This window comes from Strix aluco, chromosome 6, assembly GCF_031877795.1.
Source record: "Strix aluco isolate bStrAlu1 chromosome 6, bStrAlu1.hap1, whole genome shotgun sequence".
NCBI classification, from domain to species: domain Eukaryota; kingdom Metazoa; phylum Chordata; class Aves; order Strigiformes; family Strigidae; genus Strix; species Strix aluco.
The window spans coordinates 36,236,352-36,261,166 of NC_133936.1; the positions used below are offsets into that span (position 1 = coordinate 36,236,352).

The 24,815-nt window shown below is 40.4% G+C and overlaps 1 protein-coding gene across 4 annotated transcripts in view; it reads right to left on the reverse strand.

Moving 5' to 3' along the window:
- GULP1 (GULP PTB domain containing engulfment adaptor 1) overlaps positions 1–24,815 on the reverse strand; it is a 165,259-nt gene that overhangs the window by 105,120 nt on the left and 35,324 nt on the right. The gene's annotated exons all lie outside the window — the stretch shown is intronic.

Below are 24,815 nucleotides of genomic sequence, written 5' to 3' on the forward strand. Positions count from 1 at the left end.
TAGGAAATGAGGGTAGAAATGGTAACACAACTTGTTTCAACATAAGGCAGTTCAATCCACTTTCCTGCAGAACCAGGAGCCAAAGAAGTCTGCTGCTCTGTTTCTGGTTTTACCAGAGAGCAGCATGTCACCTGGGCCCTCCTGAGTAACCACCCTGGCCTTCACTCCTTGATGTTCACCATTTTGAGGTATTTAGAGGATTTTAAAATACTCTTACCTGAACATACTCTTTACTGAACATTTGGATAAGCCATACAAATTTAAATATTGATATTTTTGATAACTGCCTCTGAGGTGTTTAGTTATACTATTTCCTTCAATCCTCCTTGATCTGTTAACTTTCAGGTATCAAAATATCAAAACCTAGAATTTTACCTGATCAGCAAGGGAATATTACCACTCTTATCCATGAAATGAATAAATGACTCTACATCTTCTACGCATTCACTGGTTTATCCTTGCTGCCTTAATGTAAAAACTAATCTTTGTGAGGAACATCAATTTATGTTATTTCTTTTCCTTTATTTCTTGTTTCTCTACTTCATTCTTCTTTCCCTGACATGGTTGCTTTTTCCCCCCCCTCCACTTTAAGAAAAAAAAAAAACAAACTCATTATATTATGCAGGCCTTCCCCACCTTGTACCATTTCCTCTATTAATTATCAGGTTTTTTAATTAGTTCTCTAGTACCTTAGTTGACAACTCCCTCTGATTTGATTACCTTTTTTTTTTTTTTTTTTTTACAGTCAGTTGTTATCAAGAACCACAAAGCTCTTGCATTCAAGGATTTTAAAATAATTTTTCAATTACAAATTGGAAAAGCACAAATGTCAAAAGCTTTTCAGCTACAATACAGAGCCCACCAAAAAGTAATTACAGCCTGATATTTACTCCACTACAACGAATAAATAGGTGATACAATTTATAAGTATTTCATTCCTTATCAAACATCTAATTCTTACCACTAGATCACTCTTATGTCTTCATAGAAATGCAAGAAGAAACAGTAATAAACCAGAACAGAATCATCTAGGTTGGAAAGGACCTTGAAGATCATCCAGTCCAACCGTTAACCTAGCACTGACAGTTCCCAACTCCACCATATCCCTCAGCACTATGTCAACCTGACTCTTAAACACCTCCAGGGATGGGGACTCCACCACCTCCCTGGGCAGCCCATTCCAACGCCTAACAACCCGTTCTGTAAAGAAATATTTCCTAATATCCAGTCTAAACCTTCCCTGGCGCAACTTGAGGCCATTATCTCTTGTTCTATTGCTTATTACTTGGTTAAAGAGACTCATCCCCAGCTCTCTGCAACCTTCTTTCAGGTAGTTGTAGAGGGCGATGAGGTCTCCCCTCAGCCTCCTCTTCTCCAGACTAAACACCCCCAGTTCCCTCAGCCGCTCCTCGCACGACGTGTGCTCCAGACCCTTCACCAGCTTCGTTGCCCTTCTCTGGACACGCTCGAGTCATTCAATGTCCTTTTTGGAGTGAGGGGCCCAAAACTGAACACAGTAATCGAGGTGCGGCCTCACCAGTGCCGAGTACAGGGGTAGGATCCCTTCCCTGTCCCTGCTGGCCACGCTATTGCTGATACAAGCCAGGATGCCATTGGCCTTCTTGGCCACCTGGGCACACTGCTGGGCACAAAGAAAACAACCTTGATACTGAGTGATTGTCTGAACTATTCTTTTTGGTTTTGTCATCTCTAAGACTTTATACCATCACACATGCAGTTGATATTTATGAAAGTGAAATTCTGAAGTTTTCACTGTCATCTCAATTCAGTAAGAAAGTTAAGCTCATACTGAACTTTAATCTCTAAGTGTCTCTACTGAAAGCTAGCCGCATAATCAAATACTACTCAAATCTAGACCTAGATTCTTACCCTCAAGTTTATTTTCGGTAAAGGCACTTTTTGGTGAATTTGTTTTCTTAGTCAAGAAGCAGAAGAGCATTGGAGGCAAAAAGGCTTCAGGATCTTGCACCAGGTGCTTACTTAATTCTATTTATGCTACTAGGGACTAAAGTCAGACCTACCAAACAAAACTTATTATCTTTGAATACTAATATTCCAAGTAATTTCATCTAGCAAGTTGCTGATAGTCTCAGTTATCTATGTACTTTAAAATAATTACCAGTGGTTCAGCAAGTTCATTAACTGAATCCTTTAATACTCAATAGGGTATGTCCTTCAGACATGCTGATTTGTACTGTTGTGTACACCATGCATTCATTACTGGCTTTCTATCAAGTTAATAGAAAAACTCTACAACCTTCTCCCTCAATTTTCCTAGTTAAGGAAATTAGGAAAAACTCCCTAGTTTTTTCTCTAGTTAAGAAACAACTGGTAAGTCATCTAAAGAGCTATCCTTGACAAAAAAGCTTGAAAAGAAAATCTGAAAAGGAAACTTGTTTGCTAGTTTGCCTCTCTTTCTACAGTTCTGAAATTCTACGTTTTTATAATTCCCCTCCCTTCTGAGGGGAACAGAGGGTCCAATATGCCAGACAGATGCTCTTCCTAGGGAAGTCTGCTCCTCCCTGGGGCCCAGGTTAAGGACATGACTAGGAAACCTCCCAGCCTCATACAGGCTTGGGCTACTACCCGTTACTGCTCTTCCTTGTGGGTGGTGATGAAGCTGCAGTGCATAGTCTGACGACAATCAGAAGAGATTTCAGGGCCTTGGGACGGTTCATAAGGGAATCTGGAGCACAGGTTATTTTTTCCTCTCTCCTTCCAGTTGCAGACAGCAACACTGGAAGAAACAGATGGGCTCAGCCTATTAATACATGTCTCCGTGGCTGATGTCACTGCCAGAATTTTAGGTTTTTCAATAGTGGCATAGCCTACACAGCACCAGACTTGCTGGGGTCAGATAGGATTCACATTCTTTAAAGTGGGAAGAGGATCTTTGCTCAAGAGCCAGGGGGGCTGATTGACAGAACTTTAAAGTAGGCTTGAAGAGGGAGGGGGATAATGTCAGGCTTACCTGTGACAACCTGTGGGATGACATGCCAAGGTTAGAGGGTGCTAGCAAGGGCTCTCAGCCTGTTGCTCTGAGACTTGCTGGCTATACTGGCACACACTTGAAGTCTTATGGAGATGAGCCAGGGGCTCCTGAGGTAATAGGAGCCAACAAGGAAGCACCAGTGAAATACCTCAAAGGAACTAATGGGTGTTCCTCTAAGAAGGTGACACAGCTGACAGCCCAGCTGAAGTAGCTCTACACCAATGCACACAGCATGGGCAAACAGGAGAAGTAGGAAGCCACCATGCTGCTAGAAAGCTATGACCTAGTTGTCATTACTGAAACTTGGTGGGGTGAATCCCATGACTGGAGTGCGGCTGTCGATGGCTACAGGCTGTTCAGAAGGGACAGGCAAGGAGGGAGGGGAGGAGGGGTTGCCCGCTACATCAAGAAATGGTTAGAACGTGAAGAGCTGTCTCTGAAAAACACCCATGAGCAGGTTCAAAGCTTACGGGTAAGAATTAGAGACCAAGGCAACAAGGGAACCTTGTGGTTGGTGTTCACCCAATCAAGGGGAGCCTATTAATGAAGCCTTCTCACTCCAGCTACAGGAGGCATTGCGCTTGCAGGCTCTTGTCCTGCTGGGGGACTTCAAGCACCCCAACATCTGCTGGAAAAGTAGCACAGTGAGCTGTAGGCAATTCAGGAGACTGTTTAAGCCAGGTAACAGACAGCCCTGCCAGAGGGGATCTGCTACTGCACCTCATGTCCACCAACACAAGTGAGCTAATCAGTGACACCAAGATTGGAGGTAGCCTGGGCTGCAGTGATCATGCACTGGTGGAGTTTCAGTCCTGAGGGATACGGGTCGGGCAAAGAGCCAAGTCAGGACCCCGAATTTTAGGAAAGCAAAATTCCAGCTGTTCAAGGAGTTAGTCAATAGGATCCCCGGGAAACTGCCTTCAGGGACAAGGGAGCAGAACAGAGCTGGCAGAATTTTAAGGATGCTTTCCATAGAGTGCAAGGGCTTTCAACATCCAGATATAAGAAATCAGGTACAGAAGGCAAGAGACTGGCATAGACGAGTTGAGACCTGCTGGTCAACCTAAAGCACAAGAAGGAAATGCATAGGCAGTAGAAGCAGGGACAGGTATTCCTGCGAGAATTATAGGAACGCTGTCTGGTTCTGTAGGGATGGGGTCAGGAAGATCAAGGCACAGCTGAAGCTGAACTTGGCAAGGGATGCAAAGAATAATAAGGGCTTCTTAAGGCATGTCAACCAGAAAAGGAAGGTCAAAGAAAGCATACTGCCCCCTCGAGCAAGACTGGCAAACTGGTGACAACAGACGAGGAGAAGGCTGAGGTACTCAACAACTTTTTTGCTTTAGTCTTCACTGGAAACCTCTCTTCCCACACCTCGAGTGGATGGACCACAAGGTGGGGACTGGGGGAGCAAAGTCCCTCCTAGTGTAAGAGAAGGTCAGGTTCATGACCACCTGAGGAACCTGAATGTACATATGTTTATGGGACCTGATGAGATGTATCGCAGAGTCCTGAGGGAACTCGATGATGTAGTTGCCAGATATTTTCATGATATCTGAAAAAGTCATGACAGTCAGGTGAAGTCCCTGGTGACTGGAAAAAAGGAAACATTGCACCCATTTTTAAAGAGGGTAGAAAGGAGGACCCTGGAAACTACCAACCTGTCAGCCTCACCTCTGTGCCAGCAAGATCATGGAACAGATCCTCCTAGAAACTATGCTAATCTCAGGGAGGTGATTCGAGACAGCCAGCACAGCTTCACCAAGGGCAAGTCCTGCCTCACTAACCTAGTGGTCATCTATGATGGAGTGACTACGTCCATGGACAAGGGAAGAGCTGCAGATGTCATCTATCTGGACTTGTGTAAGACCTTTGACATGGTCCCCTACAACATCCTTCTAAATTGGAGAGATATGGATTTGATGTGTGGACTGTTCAGTGGATGAAGAATTGGTTGTATGGTTGCATCCAGAGCATAGTGGTAAATGACTCAATGCCCAGATGTAAACTGGGAACAAGTGCGTGTCCCTCAGGGGTCTGTACTGGGACTGGTACTGTTTAGCATCTTCATCAATGACATATGCACCCTCAGCAAGTTTGCAGACAACACCAAGCTGTGTGGCGCAGTCGACACACTGGAAGGAAAGTATGCCATCCAGAGGGACCTGGATAAGCTCAGGAAGTGGGCCCATATGAACCTCATGAGGTTCAACAAGGCAAAGTGCAAGGTCCTGCACATGGGTCAGGGCAACCCCTGCTATCAATATAGGCTGAGAGATGAAGGTATTGAGAGCAGCCCTTTGGAGAAGGATTTGGGGGTACTGGTGGATGAAAAGCTGGACACGAACCGATAATGCATGCTCGCAGCCTAGAAGGCCAACTATATCCTGGACTGCATCAAAGAAGCGTGACCAGCATGTTGAGGGAAGTGATTCTCCCCCTCTACTCCACTCTCAGGAGACCCCACCTCCAGTGCTGTGTCCAGCTCTGATGCCCCCAATACAAGAGGGACATGGACCTGCTCGAGCAGGTCCAGAGGAGGCCACGAAGATGATCAGGGGGCTGGAGCGCCTCCCTTATGAGGACAAGCTGAGAGAGTTTGGGGTGTTCAGTCTGGAGAAGAAAAGGCTCCAGGGAGACATTATAGTGGCTTTCCAGTACTGAAAGGGGCTACAGAAAAAATGGGGAGGGACTCTTTATCAGAGTGTAGGGATAGGATGAGGAGTAACAGTTTTAAGCTAAAAGAAGGTAGATTCAGACTAGATCTAAAGATGAAATTCTTTACAATGAGGGTGGTAAAACACCAGAACAGGTTGCCCAGAGAGGTGGTAGACGCCCCATCCCTGGAAACATTCAAGATCAGGTTGGACAGAGCTCTGAGCAACCTGATCTAGTTGAAGATGTCCCCACTTATTGCAGGGAGGGTTGGACTAGATAGCCTTTAAAGGTCCCAATCCAAACTATTCTATGATTCTATGAATTAGGCCAGAATGCATTCTGCCTTTCATGCTCTTCCTGTAACTTGGTAAACTAAGTCCACAAAAGACCCCAAAATTATGACTAACAGGATAGTATACTAGTAGAATAAAAGCCAAGTGCCAATACATCAGAAACATTTTCTAACAGGCTGTATACCACACCACAGCATTATAATTTCACTGCCTTGTTATTCTGCCAAACAAAATGTGTGTCAACTTTAGTAATTATGCAATATATCATGCCTACCCATTTCACTTGCTTCTATCGTGCCTTTATAGGAATATCAACATAATAAATACTGAAGGTCATTTATATAAGAGAATATGTTCTGGAGTTACAACATATAAAGATTCTTTCCCTTGATCTAATGTGAAATGCATCCTGTACCATTTCATCATCATGACAGTACTGAACTCAACAAGCAAATGCTATACCTACACACTGATAGTCCATTTCTTAAATTTTTCTTCAAAAAAAAATAAGGAAAAGGTAGAGATGTGGTCATTTCAGCTTTTGCAATAACATATTTTTGTTTCTAATCCAAATCTGTACTCTTTAAAGAGTTTGATATTCCAGACAGAAGATAAAATCTTTAACCTACTCCACACGTAACGACTTTGTGGCTCTACTTGAGCCTGTGCAGCCCAGCACCTCCTATCTCCCTGAAGACAGCAGAAGCTCTAAACTCTCAGCTCCCCCACAGCAAACTCAGGTTTTGAAGACAGCATCCACTCTTTCTTGTCTACTGACACAGGATACAACCCAGAAAACAAGTCTGCAACACGTATTTAAGTGTTCTTCACACTTAGATTGACACCTCGCTCCTGAAATTCAAACCCTGCTTAACAAAAAAAAAAAAAAAAGAAAAAAAAAAACCCAAAACATAGCATTTTTACTTGCTTCTCCCTATTTTTTCTTGTACCTATATGGTAACAGTATTCCAACTGTATTTTTCACAATAAAAGCAGAACAAGAGAAAAGATCACAGGACACTCTGTAAGGCACCACTCATTAATGCAGTGTTCAAGGTTGGATCAGAAGGAGCAATGGAACCGGGAAGCATTGACCCAACGGCTCTACTCTTTTTTGTTTATTTCCACTTCATCCTACAGTGCCTGAAGCCACTGACATAGCTGCCTCACAGCAAACTTATTCAGAAACTCATTCATATTGCACTGTTCAGAGTCACTGTAACTAATATTTCAAGAATTACATCTATAGAACAGCTCTCCGTAAAAGGACTCAGATGTGCAGCAGAAACTTAAGGCAATTCACCGATTATATTCAAGGCACAGACATATCAGAAATCATGCAGAGACATTCTTAAACTTGAATTATCAGGGAAAGACATGGAAGTCCCTTTGCTGTGCTCTGTTCTTATAGAGAAGCCAACAATTTATCTCAAGAGTACAGAAGCCGCTCTTCAGCTTGAAGTAGTTGGTAAAACAGTATTTGTAACATTGAGTAGCACTGCCTCTCCTGAATTACACCTTCTGATTATCACAATAACAATAAAAAAATATAAGTACACTATATTTAAAACTGTAAAAAAATTTTTCACTTACACATATCAAAAGATTTGGCAATCATGCACAGGTCACATCATATAACACCACACAGGAAGGGAAGCAGATGCAGGAAACTCAGCTATCAAAATACATTCCAAATTATAAAAGTCCCAGTAGATAGTCTAAATTCTCACTAAATATTCCATTTATACTCCTTCAGGAGACGGAAGATGGCTCTTTATAATCATAGCTTAACAGAAGCTATATCAATTTTAGAAGACACCAAATAGCATTTAGTCAAGGCTATAAAATCTGTGCAAGGTACAGTATGCTTGACATCACCTCAGAGCAAAATGTTCCAAACCATTTAAACTTTGCTCTTTGAAAACTCCTGGATGAATAACCATACTTGTCCTAGTGGACACATACAGCACATCCGGTGCAAATACACTTAGTCTTTATTATACTATTCTGAAAAAACTTTCCAAACATTAAATCCCCATGAAGGTCTCCACAGTCTCCAACAGTCTCAGCTAAGCAATCAGTCCTCCCAAAACTTCCCTTTCCAACTTTGTTTACACCCATCCCTGTCTACCTATCTTCTTCAGTTTATCACAGATTCATCCCCTATTGCATTCTTACAGAATTTAAATGTGATTTATACTCTCCTCTTTCTTTTGCAAAATATTTGCAGGGTAATGAAAATAATTGTTATAGATATTCTGGTCCAATAGATGTAAAAAAGAACCTGCTAATCTATAGATGAGATTAAAAGTCTTCTAGGTCTCAGCACCTTGGTACCTATGTATTTCATATTACAATTAGCTTTACTTACATACCCATAGGTAATGCTGATAATACAGATTTTTATTTTTTTTTTTAAATTTGGATCTGTGGTGTAATGTGAAATAATCCTGACTAAATCATAATACTAACATGTAAAGGCCTAAAGTAAATTCTAAGGTGGGCGATAGAAAAGAGAAAGCAAAGCTGAAGCACTCAAAAGAATTAAAGCTACCCTGCAATATGTTACAGTAGTTCCATAAAATAGAGTGCTACAGCAGATTAAGGAAGTAGCTACAACATGGATTAGGTAACAGCAACTGGAATATAGTCAAAAAGAAACCTTCTGACAAATCCAACAGTTGTCAAAACAACCCCTTGCCCAACAGTCTTTAAAAAAGGTTGGGGGGGAGCTGTCAAAACTTTGAAGTGCTAGCAAGAGCTTTCACAGAAATAAAAATTAGCAAACCAATTGGTACAAAAATCAAAATCCACTATGCCAACTTCTTCTCTTAAGGTGAATTCAGGGAGCAGGACATGAGGGTGCTTCTCAGGGGAGGAGAGCCCTGACTTTTTACAGTTCAAAGATCACATTGTCCTCTATATGAGGAAAAGACCAGAGGAAAAAATTATAAAGTATTTGCAAAGGTGGAACTAAGATGCAGGCATTCTTAAACATGGAGGAAACATCAAAGTAGATTATCACTTAATTTCTTAATCAGTAGAATATCACTTAATCCACTTAATGTATGAGAGAATTTTATCCCAGGGATATTTTTAAGATCTCTAAGACTAAAGAAATGAGCAATAGATACAGCCCTATCACAGGATGCAACAACTAATTTATTCCTACCTTTTAAATTTATGCCCAAATAACAGTTAGAATCTCTGACCAGAGCAAGGAAAATCTCCTTACAATTGAAGTCCCAAAATCTGACGGCACCCTAAAGAACCAAAGGCAAACTGAACAAATGCAATCTGTCTAAAAACCTATTTATCCTACAGCTTCCTGATAGGCAGCAGGTCCAGTTAAGGGTACACATGATTTGTTTTAACACATTAATGTGGGATGCTTAAAACTGAATTAGAGCACATCCTCTTCAAGACATACATTTCCATTTGTCTCACCAGGTATTCATGCAGTGCATCACCACTGACAGGTCAACAGCTGCAGGACTCAGCAGAGATCACTCCTTCATACTCCCCTACAGATACTGGGAAGGAGTACAGAGGCATTTTAGTCAGCTAGCAAAAGTTCTGGCTAATCTGAATTACTCTGCTGAGCGCAGACAAACCAGCTATGACTAACTGACTAGCCTTCACTGCTGTAATGACGGTTGATCTAACTGCCAAAACAAATAAAATAGTCAATGAATCCATTTTATTTTCAGACAACACATTTAATATTTTCTTTTCCTTGATAATGTAATGAATTTGTTTTCTGCTTGTTCTATTATTATTCTTACTAAAAATCAATAATGTATAAAACACGACAACAGAAATTTTCATAAAAACACAGAACAATGAAGCATAAAAATCAGACAGGCCAGTGACTTCAGAGTTAAGACACAGTTCTATGCTTATTTCTTATCTGACCATTAAATGTCACCTAACCATGCCTTGATAACTGACCTGGAGAATGGAGATGGTGTGAGTGCACCAAGCTGAATGAGTAAGCAAAACACTCCTGGAAAAATTAGGAAGAGACTCACAGGAGTTTACAGCTATTGGTAGCCAGTATTTATTTTGGAGGGCAAATTAAGTAAGAAAGGCTGACAGAAATTAAAATATGTTTTGCTGTACAATAAGTAAGTACCATGTATGAATACAAGTGTTTTACTAGCACACCTAATTTATTAATTTTAACCTTCTCCAAAAATATTCATAAGAGACTGAATCAAAACAGTTATCAAACAAGAACTCCATGTAGTTCTACCGTGAAAACTAATACACAGTTCCTTGCCTTACAATGGACAACACCAGCCTGGAGTTCATTATCTAAGAAATATTTACACAAGTTTTCTCTCAATAGCCATTCTTTACACATATACTAACCCCTTATTCTCATATAAACGGATTTGCAAATATACATACAGATGACAGTTGTTTACAAACATAAACACAAAAGCTTGCCACGATACACTTCAATGTATATTATAAAAGATGCCACAGAAACAAGAAAAATTCACTGACTAGCTAATATTTACATTCTGCTAGAAAAGAGCAGGATGAGAAGTCTTTAAATGTCTACAGTATCAATGAATAAAATCCAAACGAAAATATTTGACTGTCAGAATATTTTAATTCATGTGGAGATTTTAAAAGAGCTTTTCTGGTCTATACCCACATGCGAGATCCAAAACACCTATGAGATTAAATAGTTTCAAACTGATCATGACAGTCTCATGAGATCGAAAGAACAGTGATAAATCAGCACACTAATACACTAAAAGAAAGAATAAATGCATAAGGCAGCAAATTACTTTTCCTGATGTCTTTGAGGAATGAATATGGGTATGTATACATGCAAGCACATACACTTGTGTGTGTGTATACATGCACAGAGCGCCAATATACAATTTCTCTGCATTTTATACTTCAGTTACTGGTCTTAGCAGTACTGTTCCCAAGAGAGCCTCAAAAGCAGGCAAGCAATCTTTCCTTCAGCTGTTTACTCCTTTCCCCTTTAAGTTAGAGTGGGGATGAGACAGGAAGAACAACGCAAGGCACAGAAGCTGCTGTTTTGCAATCAAGAAGCACAAGCTTCCTGATTTAGGAGTTGGGATTTGGATTTCCTCTATACATCTTATAATGTAATTATAGTATTGCTTCTAACTCAACATGACTCATGCAAGACCATTTTGTTTTCTGTGGACTCAAGCGTGTGAGGATGCCAAGAGTCAGAGTTCCTCACTCACAGCAAAAATACCTCTGCCTTCAAGAGCAGCTTTGCCCTCCAAAGCTGTTCTGCACTGTGCTGAATTTATTCCCACGGGATTCCTATTCACTGTAAAAAAGGTTAATATTCTAACCCTGTGTAGTGTGGGATTTACTGTTTGGTAAGAATGGTTTCCTCATATGGTTGCTACAGCCTGGCAAGTTCAACGTATTGCTTGCATTATCCAGAAATACTGCCCGTGCACATCCACTGCAAAATTAATAGAGGCAGATGAAATCAGCCCAGAACGTATCACACCACTGCAGAATTAATAGAGGCAGATGAAATCAGCCCAGAACGTATCACACCACTGTAGAATTAATAGAAGCAGATGAAATCAGCCCAGAATGTATCACACTCGGCACGCAGCAAAAAGTAGTTGCTACAGCAAGAAACACCAGTGATGCCTTGAGGACATACTGCAAATACATCTCTCTGGCTAGGAAATTTTGTGTAAGATAGGAAAGTCACATGTCACTGTAAAATCATGAGTAAAACATCTAAGATCTGTTAAATATTTAATGAGAAGCCTCATGAAACATCACTAACAAACGGAGATGAAAATAATAACAAAACCAAATAACACTTTACTTGTACTAAGCCAGATTTCAGTGTGTACTCCAGACATTACTTGTTACCACAGTAAGAAAACAAGATAGTGATTATAAACATTATCTAAAAACAAACATAAAGCTGGGAATAGAGCTAGAGGGGACAGGGAAGGTAGAGAATAGAAACAAGTTAAATTTCCTTGCTGGAAGTGTGTGTGTGTGGAAATCTATAGTAGGTGACTGTACTAAATTGATTCCACCACTCCACAAAACCTTGGGAAACATTCCTTTTACATTTCAAAAAGGACAATCTTGTGCTTAACATACTAAGTAAACAAAGCAGGGAGATGAATGAAGAATGCCAGAAAAGTTTTCCAGTTTGCTAAGGGGAAACACAAACAGAAATGTAAGGCTGTGGTTAGGTCCAACTACCTATCATACTAACTATTCACTCCTGAAAAAAACTGTTTGCCAGGCTTTACTGAAGTCCACATCACAACACACAAAATAATCTTATTTTGAACTCGCCAACCCGTAAGCCTCATCACGTGTCCTAACTTCCCTTTCTAATGGGACTTCAAAACATCTGCACATCAGAGGCAACGTTCAAGCTTACAGACCTCCTCGGACATAAAAACGTGTTTCATGTTTGAGACACCAAGGCATCGTACAGATTAAGCCTGAACTTTTCAGCAAACCCTAAACTTTGTTCTCAGACTTGTAACAGTTTCATCATTTAAAACCTGTGACAATCCAGAGAACTGATTGACATCTGCTCCTTACCCCCAGAGGGTTACTTAAACACATTACTGTATTTAAGCAACTGGATACACTGATTTTCTGCACAAGTTCTATATATCTAGTAGTCCTATAAAAACACAACCAAAACTATAATTCAAACCTTCCTCTGTAAGCCTGCAGTCTGCTTGTCTCAAGCTGATTTAAGGGAGCACATACTCTGCTTTTCCCTCCTGTCTGCATGGCAATTTTGATTTAAACACTCTGACAAGTCACTCATTTGGGGCCAGTTTTAAAGAAAAGAATTGTTTTTATCCAGTGATAGAAGTTTGATTAGGCTTGTGATTTCTAAGAAATTATTTAAATAAGGCCAGGTTACAGATGACAGCTTGCCTAAATCCATGAAGAAACAATAACTTGAACATCACAGCCCCTGAAAACATGACTTATGATGATTTAATCTTTCCACAAATGGGTACAGAATAAAAACAGAACTGTTAGGCCTGGAAAATAAAATTGCCAACACAAATACTGTAGCCTAAGTAATTTTCTAAATAGCCATATTACTTCCCAATAGTAAAATACATTTGCTCTGTATCCAGAGAGATAGTGAGCAAATGCACTGAACATAAACATATAATTTAGTTTAACTCTTCAATCCTGGGTTTATTTAGGGGAAGAACCCAAACAATTTGAAGTTTTCCAAATAGTAAATAAAAACAGATTAAGAGCTCCAGATCATACAATCCTCAATCACAAGTAACTGATAGCTCTTTTAGCATAATGTAGTCACATTTGGAGCAACTGACAGTGACATCACTTCATATAAGAAAATGCCCTCAGTACAGAAATTATCCAATGGATACAATTTATATCTTATGATACATTAGATGTAGCTACTTTAATTGCTGCTGTTATCAAAACTCATGAATAAAAGTGACGTCACATCTACTGATTCAGTAACATTAAGGATTGTTGATCAAAAATGCCTTCATTACTAAAGCTAGAGAATTTTGTACATTGACGCTCAACAAACTGTTAGGGATTGGCAGGGTTCAGAGATTAGCCCCTGCCTTCTGCACGTGAATGTATCAAGTGTTCATTGGAGTAGTAAAAAAGTAGTGATAACAACTAAAACGAAGACAGCACCATTTTAAGAAAGACTAAGGAAATTACTTCAGCCCATGGGATTTCTGTATCAGATACAATGACACCTTCAGAACATACACTGTCCCTCCAGATATTCTGCAGCACATCACTTCTAATCAGGGCTTCAAACACAAAAATTATCAAATCAGGATGGACCAGTTGAGGCACTAGCATTTGCCAACAAGAAAGACTAATATTAGTGCATCTGAAGGCAAAAAAATCCAGCCAGCTTCCAGGAAAAATTGTAATCTGACCCACTATCTTTGCCTAAAAATCTGAATTTACATGATCCAAACTGCAGAATGATTCCCTCTCTTAGTATTTTGAGATCATACAGTGAACACTGCTGCCCTGTACTCCTCACAGAAAGTCCTTACCTGAGCTCTCAAACTGTCTTACACATTAAATTCCCATGACTAAGTCTCTGCTGGGCTGTAATACTGCATTCCCTTGTACTTTTCTGAGAAGTTTCCCGTTTATTATCATTTCACAGACTTACGCTTGGAAGCACTGCTGATTATATAATTTTTGCCACTCTGTAATGGCCTAAGCACACCCTTGCACAGTCCTTCAGCCCCAGTCTGGATTCACTGATACTTTAGAGTATCTCAGCTGAGATTAGAACCACTTGGAGCACATGGGACCCTCCTCCAACAATCCTGTGGATCAAGGTACAGTGGGCGGCATCTAAATCAAAGCCTTTGCCCCTTGCATGCTACCTCAAGCACTCTTTCCATGTGCAGAACTCAATGGTTTAAAAAAACCAATTTCTCATCGTCTACTATTTTATGTTATGACCATGTCAAAACACAAGCTTGATAGGTAAGAAAAAAAAATATGCCAGTCAATTAAGTGGAATCATGAAGAAAATGAACCTCAAGAAAATGGGGAAAAAAGCGTCAAGTATCTAGTAACTAAAACATTACTTTGCAAATTATAATAGTATTTCTCTATGGTGATCATGACTTTTAAAGATTCCCACTGTTACGCTGCTCTTGGCTACACTTCACACACTGGACACAGTATTATCTACCCTTGGCAGTATCTACCTTGTCCTTAATTACAAGCACGGCACATCCAACGAAGGGCATGACTGCCCTTGCGGATGGAAGCAATGCAAGGAATGAGGATCATGAGCTTCACTGAAAATCCCAGGGTTATACCAATATTGCAACAGCATCACATAGGGAAATTTACACCCACCTTAAAGAAAATCGGCTTGGTTGATGTAAGATCTTAGAACCATGACCCAGTTTTATCCTGGATATTTCAACCTGTTTCTCAGGAGTATTCCAGGAAAGAAAGAAAGAACAAAAGTGCAAAACTAGAAGTTGCACAGAACAATGCATGGAGCACTGGAGTTGCCACATCTTTAGCATCCATGGCAACTTCCTTGGCATTATCTCAAATTCCCCTGGCCACAGAGACATTCTCTTTCTTCTAAGAAAAATCCTAATTGCCATTAGACCCAGGTGGTGAATAACAGTTGACATGACAAACTATGTAGACAATCTATTGTTTAAACTAAAAAACATTTCAGCATTTATTTATATGAGGTAAGATGGTAGAGAACGTTATATACAGCACATGAATTGAAATTTTGATCTTCAGATATGTTTCAAATGTAAATAAGTAGACTGTATCCAGGAAAAGGTGAGGAAGGCAATACAAAAAACAAGACTGCCAAACTACAAACCTACATTTAATTATCAATCACTAAAGTAGACTATATGGAAATAATTTGTGATTCACTGTATATTTTAATCTAAAATAGAGATATTGTATAGGTACTTACACAATGGAAAATTCCTTTAGCAAGAAGCAAGTAAAACAATTGCCTTTTTTAAAAAGTATTTTAGTTGGGTTTCTCAACCATATCATCAGATATAGATTTATAAAAAGCCTAATACCTTTAAGATGCTTAGTTCAATTTTCCTCTGAATTTTTAAGAGCGCTCAGATTTTTATTTGCTAAACACTTTACAGCTAAACAGGCTTTTGTAGTAGAATCAGTGACATAAAGCCAGATATACTCCAACTTTGTTCTGAAAATCACATTATATAAAGGATAAGCCTAAATCATAGTGAAAAAATTTCTCAGATTGATAAAATACTTGGAGATAAGCAGCTCAAAAATTATCCCTGAACCAAAGCTATTAATAGGATTAAATTTAAACATCTCCGACAAACAAAAGTTTCAAGCAAAGTGAATCCTAGATGCTACCTACAAGATACACAATCTTCTGTGTAACATTCTTTCAGTATTGTTTATCTTTCAGCAAGGATCCCATGGTCAATCTGAATGCAGACATTCAGCATCTCAAAGACTAGATTCCATACATCATCACTGTTCCCCAAGGTCTCACCACTAAAGTAAGCAACTCCCATGAGTTCCCGTGAAATAAGAGGCATCCTGTAGTATTTATGTGGATTTGGAAAGCTCTTCTCAGATTTCACTTACACTAGACAAAAATGCTTCCCTCATCTTCAACTCCATTACAATAATGACCTCTAAGAAATCAGAAGCATCACTTCTACCACCACCACAGCTGCATTTTTTGTAGATATTCTCTACAGTTTTAAGGAAACCCACTCACACTGGAATGAAGCACGACATTCCCAGTCAGGCACAGGCATTATACTTTATCTTGCTCTGGTCCCCAATGGCTATCTAACGTCTCCTACTAAAACACAGTATTTGGCTTTGTCATAATCTGGATGCGGTCACCCCTGCCATGGATGAACAGGCCAAGGTCTTGGCGAGGTCGTTTATCATTGTAAATGCATTCAGTCTGGCCTGTCACAGAAGCAGGAAGATAGGCAGTAAGTTAATTAGGAGAGAAGATAAGGTACAGCCCCTTCATTCCACTAAAGCTCGTTTCAATCTTTTAAAATGGGGGGAAATTACAGAAACTCTAAACTAGTTAAGAGTTCTTACTGTTCATATTCTTTGGTAAATTCATCTTTCTGAACCATCATCCCGATTCCAGTGCTCATTTTCCAGTCAGTAACTGGTCTCCTTCCCTCTCCCTATTTCAAACCATTTTTCAGTTCATGTGTATGTCCCATCTTGAATTTTTCCCTCCTTTGCTTTCTTAGTTAAAATCTCTCTCAGTTGAGGTGACAGAAATCACAACTTATACTGACTGATGATGGGAGATCAATACCTGCAGTAATCCACAATTTCTGGAAGGGACTGCTACAAGGACCTTGCATTTTGTGCTCTGCAACAGAGTGCTATTGTTGGCTTTGGACAGCATACTAGTCCAGTTAAACACAACTACGTTGGAGTTCTGGTGATGTCATCCTTGGCAAACACCTGACTAAATAAGATATTGCTTCTAAAAGGTCTGTAAACACAGTTCTGCTGTAAAAAGGTCAGAATGTAATACTGGCTGTACAAAGGGGCAACCACTATATACTCAAAACATGCATTGCTACTCCATAGCCTTTGATGCAGTGATTTTTATATTGTAATTTCAGCCCATCAGCATCTTCTGGCCATGTCAGGGTTTGAATCAATCCCTTCTTTCCAAATGAACTGAAAAACCCATCAGGTATCCTTTCATTTGGAAATCTTTATGATTATTAAACATTTATACTTAGCAAAAAGAGATAAAGGATATCCCTTCCTATCTGTGTATTACAAGTGTGTCTCCTTCAAACACAGGTTCAAGCCTGTAACCATTCACTTTCCCATCAAGTACCATAGAGGGTAAAAACCTGACTGACTCATTTGGACAGTTCAATTTTGCTTTTCTTAAGATTGTTATCAGACATTCTGTCATATTCTTTAAAATACACATTGCCTTTTCATGCCTACAGGCACATTGTAATACTACCCAAAAAAAAAAGGGATTAATAAAATTCAGGTTGTCCTACAGAATTTGTCTTGCTTGTTTCCTGAATTTGCTTAAGACACAATATTGTATGCACTTTCACAAAGACTAATATTTCATTATAACAAGATACATCTGGACATTTATGTGCACACATAATAATCCAAAGCATAACTGCCAAATGGGAAAAAAAAACATCTTCAGTTTTTAGGATTCTATAAAGCATATATATGCGAAGTAAAATACTACAAACAAGTAGTAGATAGAGCTCCTCTATTCAGACATTAATTTTAATCCCCATCTCTACTAACCATGCCAAGTACAATTGCTTCTGAGGGTTTGCACAGAACAAAGCAGGAAGGTCAGTGATGTGACTGTGCTACATCTCCTAGATCTAGACACAGTGAAGCCCCATACAAGCCCAGCTCCAAGGGGTAACAAGGGAACCAACTCCTGACCCAGCTAAAGCTCCCTCCAATGTCTGCAGGAATTCTATCTAATCTGAGTTCTGCCTTCTCTGGCTGTATGCACTTCTCTAGCAAATAATTACATTTTAAAAACCCACTTATCTCTGTATTTCTCCATTACAGATTAGAAACAACCCAAACTTGCAGTGGAGAAAGCAAATATTTACTTTCTGAAACAGCCAGGTATAAAACCATAATTCATATAGAGAAAAAACATGGATAGCATTTTAAAATATATTATGAGGAGATTATACGTATGCGCATGTCCAACAGTAAACAGACATTTCTTCATAGAGGCCTGTACTACTAGTATACCAAAACCAGTATTTATCTGGAAAAATGCAGCTGACAGTAATGACCATAAAGTCAAAGCCAAGAGAAATGTAGCCCAACTGGAAAAGCATTAAGATACATACACTCCGGAAAATCCAGGATATGACATACTTAGTAGAGACTAGCAAAATATGGAATCACCACTTTATAACAGTGAAGTCTTTGGTCAAGTAACTTCACAGTCTCATAGTAGATTTTGCACTTATTTAACTTACTTTACTGGCTGCTGAGTTAAGTCAAACTTCCCTCAGTAGGGAAGAGGCTAGTCCAGCAGAGACAGAACTGCAAAAACTGCAAGAGTTGATATCAAGGCATTAATAATATTAATACGGGATGCTAAATAAAGGAAAGATACCCTACCCTCATTTCACCTGATTATTTTCTATAATAAAAAAAACTAACTGTACCTCTTAAAACTCAAGGGAACAAACACACCCATACCCAAGCCCCTTATTACCAAGATAACAGCGAAGGTTTTTCATCAATTCCTACAGAACTCCTAACAGGGTACTAACCCTAAGCAAGGCCGTTGGGTAAACAAAGAAAAGACTCTGATTTATCACAGTAAGGTGGAATGAGACATGAAAACCTCTTGCCAGCTCATATCAAAGGCTCTGCAAGTTATCAGTTTCCCTAAGTGAGAAATGCCCTGAATGTCTGGAAGGCATAAGCAATGCAGGAGGTTCCTGGAATGCATTGATGATAGCTTCCTTCTCCAAGTGACAGAGAAGCCAACAAAGAGAGGTGTTGTGCTGGACTTTGTTCTCACCAACAAGGAGAGGCTGGTGGGGAATGTGAAGCTTAAGGGCAGCCTTGGCTGTGATGACCATGAAATGGTGGAGTTCAAGATCCTTAGGACAACGAGGAAAGAGCACAGCAAGCTCACTACCCTGGACTTCAGGAGAGGAGACTTTGGCCTCGTCAGGGATCTGCTTGGTGAAGTAGCATGGCATAAAGCCCTGGAGAGAATTGGGGTCCAAGAAAGCTGGCTGATATTCAAGGTTCACCTCCTCCAAGCTCAGGTGCGATGCATCCCAACAAAGAGGAAGTCAGGTAAAAACACCAGGAGGCCTGCAAGGATGAACAAGATGCTCCTGGACAAGCTCAAACAATAAAAGGAAGCCTACAGAGGGTGGAAGCAAGGACAGGTAGCCTGGGAGAAATACAGAAAAACTGTCCAGGTAGCCAGGGATCGGGTTAGGAAGGCCAAAGCCCTGGCTAAATTAAATTTGGACAGGGACATCAAGGGCAACAAGAAAAGCTTTTACAAGTATGTCGGTGATAAAAGGAAGACTAGGGAAAAAGCGCACCCTCTCCAGAAGGACACAGGAGGCTTGGTTACGCAAGATATGTAGAAGGCTGAGGTACTCAATGACTGTTTTGCCTCAGCCTTCACTGGCAAGTGCTCCAGCCACACCAGCTAGGATGTAGAAGGCAAAGGCAGGGACTAGGAGAATGAAGAACTGTAGGAGAAGATCAGGTTCAAGACTATCTAAGGAACCTGAAGGTGCACATGTCCATGGGACCTGATGAGATTCATCCACGGGTCCTGAGGAAACTGGCAGATGAAATGGCTCAGCCACTATCCATCATATTTGAAAAGTTGTGGCAGACCAGTGAAGTTCCCACTGACTGAAAAAGGGGTAACATAACCCCCATTTTTAAAAAGGGAAATAAAGAAAGAGGACCTGGGGATCTACAGGCCAGTCATTTTCCCCTCTGTGCCCAGCAACATCATGGAGCGGATCCTCCTGGAAACTGTGCTAGGGCACATGGAAAATAAGGAGGTGACTGGTGACAGCCAACATGGCTTCATTAAGGGAAAATCGTGCCTGATGAATTTGGTGGCCTTCTACGATGGGGTTACAGTGTTGGTGGATAAGGGAAAAGTGACTGACCTCATCTACCTGGACTTGTGCAAAGCATCTGACATTGTCCTGTACAACATCCTTGTCTCTAAATTGGAGAGATGTGGATTTGATGGTGGATCGGTGGATAAGGAATTGGCTGGATGGTCACTTTCAAAGAGTTGCAGTCAATGGCTCGATGTCCAAGTGGAGAGAGGTGACGAGCGCCGTTCCTCAGGGGTCAGTGTTGGGACCAGTGCTGTTTAACATCTTTGCTGGTGACATGGTCAGTGGGATCAAGTGCACCCTCAGCAAGTTTGTCAACAACCCCAAGCTCTGTGGTGCGGCCGACACACCGGAGGGAAGGGATGTGCCATCCAGAGGGACCTGGAGAGGCTGGAGAGGTGGACACACGCAAGCCTCATGAAGTTCAACAAGGCCAAGTGCAAGGTTCTGCACATGGGCCAAGGCAATCCCAAGCACAAATACAGGCTGGGTGATGAGTGAATTGAGACCAGCCCTGCAGAGAAAGACTTGGGGGTACTGGTGGATGGAAAACTGACTATGAGCCAGCAATGTGCTCTCACAGCCCAGAAGGCCAACCGTGTCCTGGGCTGCACCAAGAGAAGAGTGGCCAGCAGGTCAAGGGAGGGGATTCTCCCCCTCTACTCTACTCTCGTGATACCCCACGAGTCCTGTGTCCACCTCTGGGGCCCCCAACACAAGAAGGACATGGACCTGCTCGAGGGGGTCCAGAGGAGACCATGAAGATAATCAGGTGGCTGGAGCACCTCCCTTATCAGGACAGGCTGAGAGAGTTGGGGTTGTTCAGCCTGGAGAAGTACTTAAAGAGGGCTACAGGAAAGATGGGGAGGGACTCTTCATCAGGGAGTGTAGGGATAGGACAAGGGGTAATGGTTTTAAACTGAAAGAGGGTAGATTTAAATTAGATTTAAGGAAGAAATTCTTCACTGGGAGAGTGGTGAGGCACTGGCACAGATTACCCAGAGAAGCTGTGGCTGCCCCCTCTCTGGAAGTGTTCAAGGCCAGGTTGGACGGGGCTTTGAGCAACCTGGTCTAGTGGAAGGTGTCCCTGCCTGTGGCAGGGGGGTGGGAACTAGATGACCTTTAAGGTCCCTTCCAACCCAAACCATTCTATGATTCTATGTCATCTGAAATCATTAAAACCCTGGTTAATACTTAAGCTCTCCTAAGAAGTAGCTGGGGTGTGGGGGGAAGTTGATGGGAGCCTTTCCCTCTAGCTACATATAATCTGAATCAGACTTCTAATGCACTGAAGCCCAAGTGTTATTTTCTTATTAACTAACAAAATTATTATTAACGAAACTTTAAGTGTTAACATATACATGTTGATAATCACTACAAAGTCATCTTTATTTGAAAGATACTTTTCATTTGCTATATCTGTAGAATGAAATTATCACAGCTTTACTGGCCACATGTCAAAATGAGATTTCTGTATCCTGACTTGTAAACAGACCAGCATCCTGAGGACACCCTTGTGTATCAATTCTATACCACTACCACAAATAATCACATCCACAATTCTTTGTGGATGAAAACATAACCAGAACTGTGAACAACAGATTTATTGCAAGAACCATTGACTTTGTGATCATATAAAAAGACAGATCTCAGAACTGCCACTGTGAAAATTCAACTCACATAAGCGGTAACAAATCAGAGACTTGTATTATGCTGGAAAAACTGGAATTACAGCATAAAAAAAAAATCTGCATTGTAAGCTTCTGAAGGCATTCTTCCTGTATTATATACGAAGTTGTCTCTTTCAGTACAAACATTCTGAGTAAGATTTCTAAGATCAAGAGATTTTTATTTAGCTCCTTTCACATACTGCCTATGTTATCCAACCCCCTCTCCCTTCCCACAGCTACTACATCAACTATGAAAGGCGTATCAGTAACACACACTTCCTAAATATTTTTTTGGCTTCTTTCTGGATACCTGCCAGCAGCACAATGTCTAACCTTGGCATTTGTTAGAAATTCCATTCAAACCTTCCTTTTTTGTAAAGTATTTGCTAAGACTTTTAGAGATCTCCGCTCACATATCAAACAACTTACAAAACTATGCTGCAAGGCTATTTCCCTCCTGCCTCATTTTTGCAAAAATCTACCCATACAAACCAGAAAAGTTTTACATGTTTTACTGGAGCGCATATACTCCATCTTTTTACAGTGTTAGAATTTTTGGGGCTTTGTTTTTAGTATAACTAAATTACTGAAAAGAGCAAGCCAAATAATAAATCTTGGATATAAGTCTAACATTCCAAAAGCCAAATAAGGTATGACCTTCTTGAGTTTATATAAGTAAATCCTCTGAATTCAGAGAGGTACATTTCAAACTTATACTTACATAAAATATGAGACACTGATGGGTATCAAAATGATTTCTAGCAATGATTTATTTCAAAAACACACAACAACAAAGTTCATGAGCCAGCTCTATAAGATGTTGCATGCCTGCCCCCGCATTCTCCTACAAAGACATGGCATATATTTTACAAAATCAAGTACAACTGCTCATTTTTCTTGGTGCACAGAACTGGAAAAAAAAAAATATGACTGCTTTGATTTTTAATTAAAAGCTGAACAGCTACTACAATACATCTGTTCTCTCACAATATAGTTATTCACTAGATTTCCTACCCATTGGAATTACATTCAAATTACATTACTGTGCTCGATTTCCTTTTGAGAAGTTCCTTCAAAGGCCTTTCTACAATGGCCTCATTTTTCTGGAAGCAACACACCATTTAACTATGCATGTAACTAGTGGGATTTTGGAGCCTCTTCCACCGCCCCACATTAATGATTTAACAGGAACACAGTTTAGGATAAAATTTAAGCACTACTTTTCAAAGTAAGCTCTAAAGAACATAGAGCTAGGACCATCTATTAACTAATTATTTCAACTGTTATGCTCAAATGTTGAACAGATGTCCACTAATCAGGTAGTTGGCTCCTGAGAAATCACCAAAATTTACTCAAAGCCCCTTAAGCAGTCAATTTAAATCCACATGCTGAAACAAACAGCCCAGTACGGATGTTTGGCAACTGTATCAATACCATTAATAACAAGTTCCCCCTGTGTATTCAGTAGATAAGCACACAGAGTTTCTAACTTGGACACTGACAAAAGCTTAGGTTTTTTGCGCGCTGCAAACTTTCAAGTATTCAAAAAGTGTCTGGACAAACCCACGGGGGTAAAATGCCCATGAAGTTCCCTTAAGCACAAAAGAAATTGTCTTCCAAATTGTCCTTGACTGACAGATCACTAAAATTAGCTCTGTGTGCTACTTTGTTCTTATACTCTTCCCCAATAAGGGGAATTTCCCCGATAAGGGAAAAAAATCAGTACACAAACAGTATAGCACAAAGACATCTGATTCCACACAGCCATTCTTAAAATTTCTTCTAACTCCTGCCATAGGTATATTCCACAGTGACTACAGCCTTTGTTGTCCAAGTCATCCAATCCTGAAGCCCATTGCTGCTACTTAGCTGCTGTATGATGCTCTCCTAGGACTCCAAACTGGCCTGAGCTAGAACTGAATTTGTCCAGTGAATCTGTCCTACAACAAGCTGTCAAAAACAATCCAGAGGTTTTAAAACTGAAAAGACAAGTTTTATCAAAACATCTATGATATTAAATCAGCTGAGAAAACCCAGTGTGATTGGTCCAAAAAAAGAGAGCCTTTTCCCTAACTTTCTACAGAAAGTTTATATAAGTTACATGAAACTGGTTCCCTGTCAATGAATCCTCCTCCGGGGCTCACCTTGAGCCAAGTCAGAAGGTTTGTCAAGCCTGTAAACTAGCTTAGTTGCTTCTAGTCCTTACAGAGGACTAGTCCATAGTCTCTGGGGCTTTGCTAGCTCCCTCTGCTCCTCACTGCAGCAGATGATTAACCATTCTGTGATTCTATGACTGTCAAAAACACATGCCTCACCTCCAAAGTGAGTTATCCAGCATCTGGTTTAGCGATTGATTTCTGTTCTGTGTCTCCCTCCAAATGAACATATGTATTACTACCTGCTGTTTTCCAATGTAGCAAAGACATTTCTCATTTCTGTTTCTGATAAACATTAAGTCTCTAACTGCCAATCTTTTACTCACTTTTATGGATCTCTTCTACTGTCACTCAGTTTCTCAACAACTTTGTCTGCAAGCAGACATCATGGTGATGGCTGTATTTTAGACTCAAACTTCATTAAGCTACAGACAAAGCAAAAATCACCTACTCCATTTACATTTCACCTCATTCCCCCCTCCAGTGCTCTATCCTTCATCACCTCTCGCTAATATATGAGAATGACAATGCACATGTAATTCAGACTCACAGGTGTCACAGAAGGCAGTGTCCTTGAGATCCATTATTTCAGATATCAGTGATTGGTAAGGCCTCAAAACTGTAATTCAGAAAAACACTAATACAACCAGACATGTCAGAATATCTCACAGTCACCTATATGGGAATGAAGAGGTTCCAGTAGCATCTGGAGGACACTAAACAAAAAAAAAAAGCTCTCATAAACATAGTTTAAGAAGTAGTTGGCCCAGCTGAGACTTCTGGAGCAGGAACAAGTATCATCTGAATGTCAGCATAGCCAGGCGTACCATCTGCTGTAG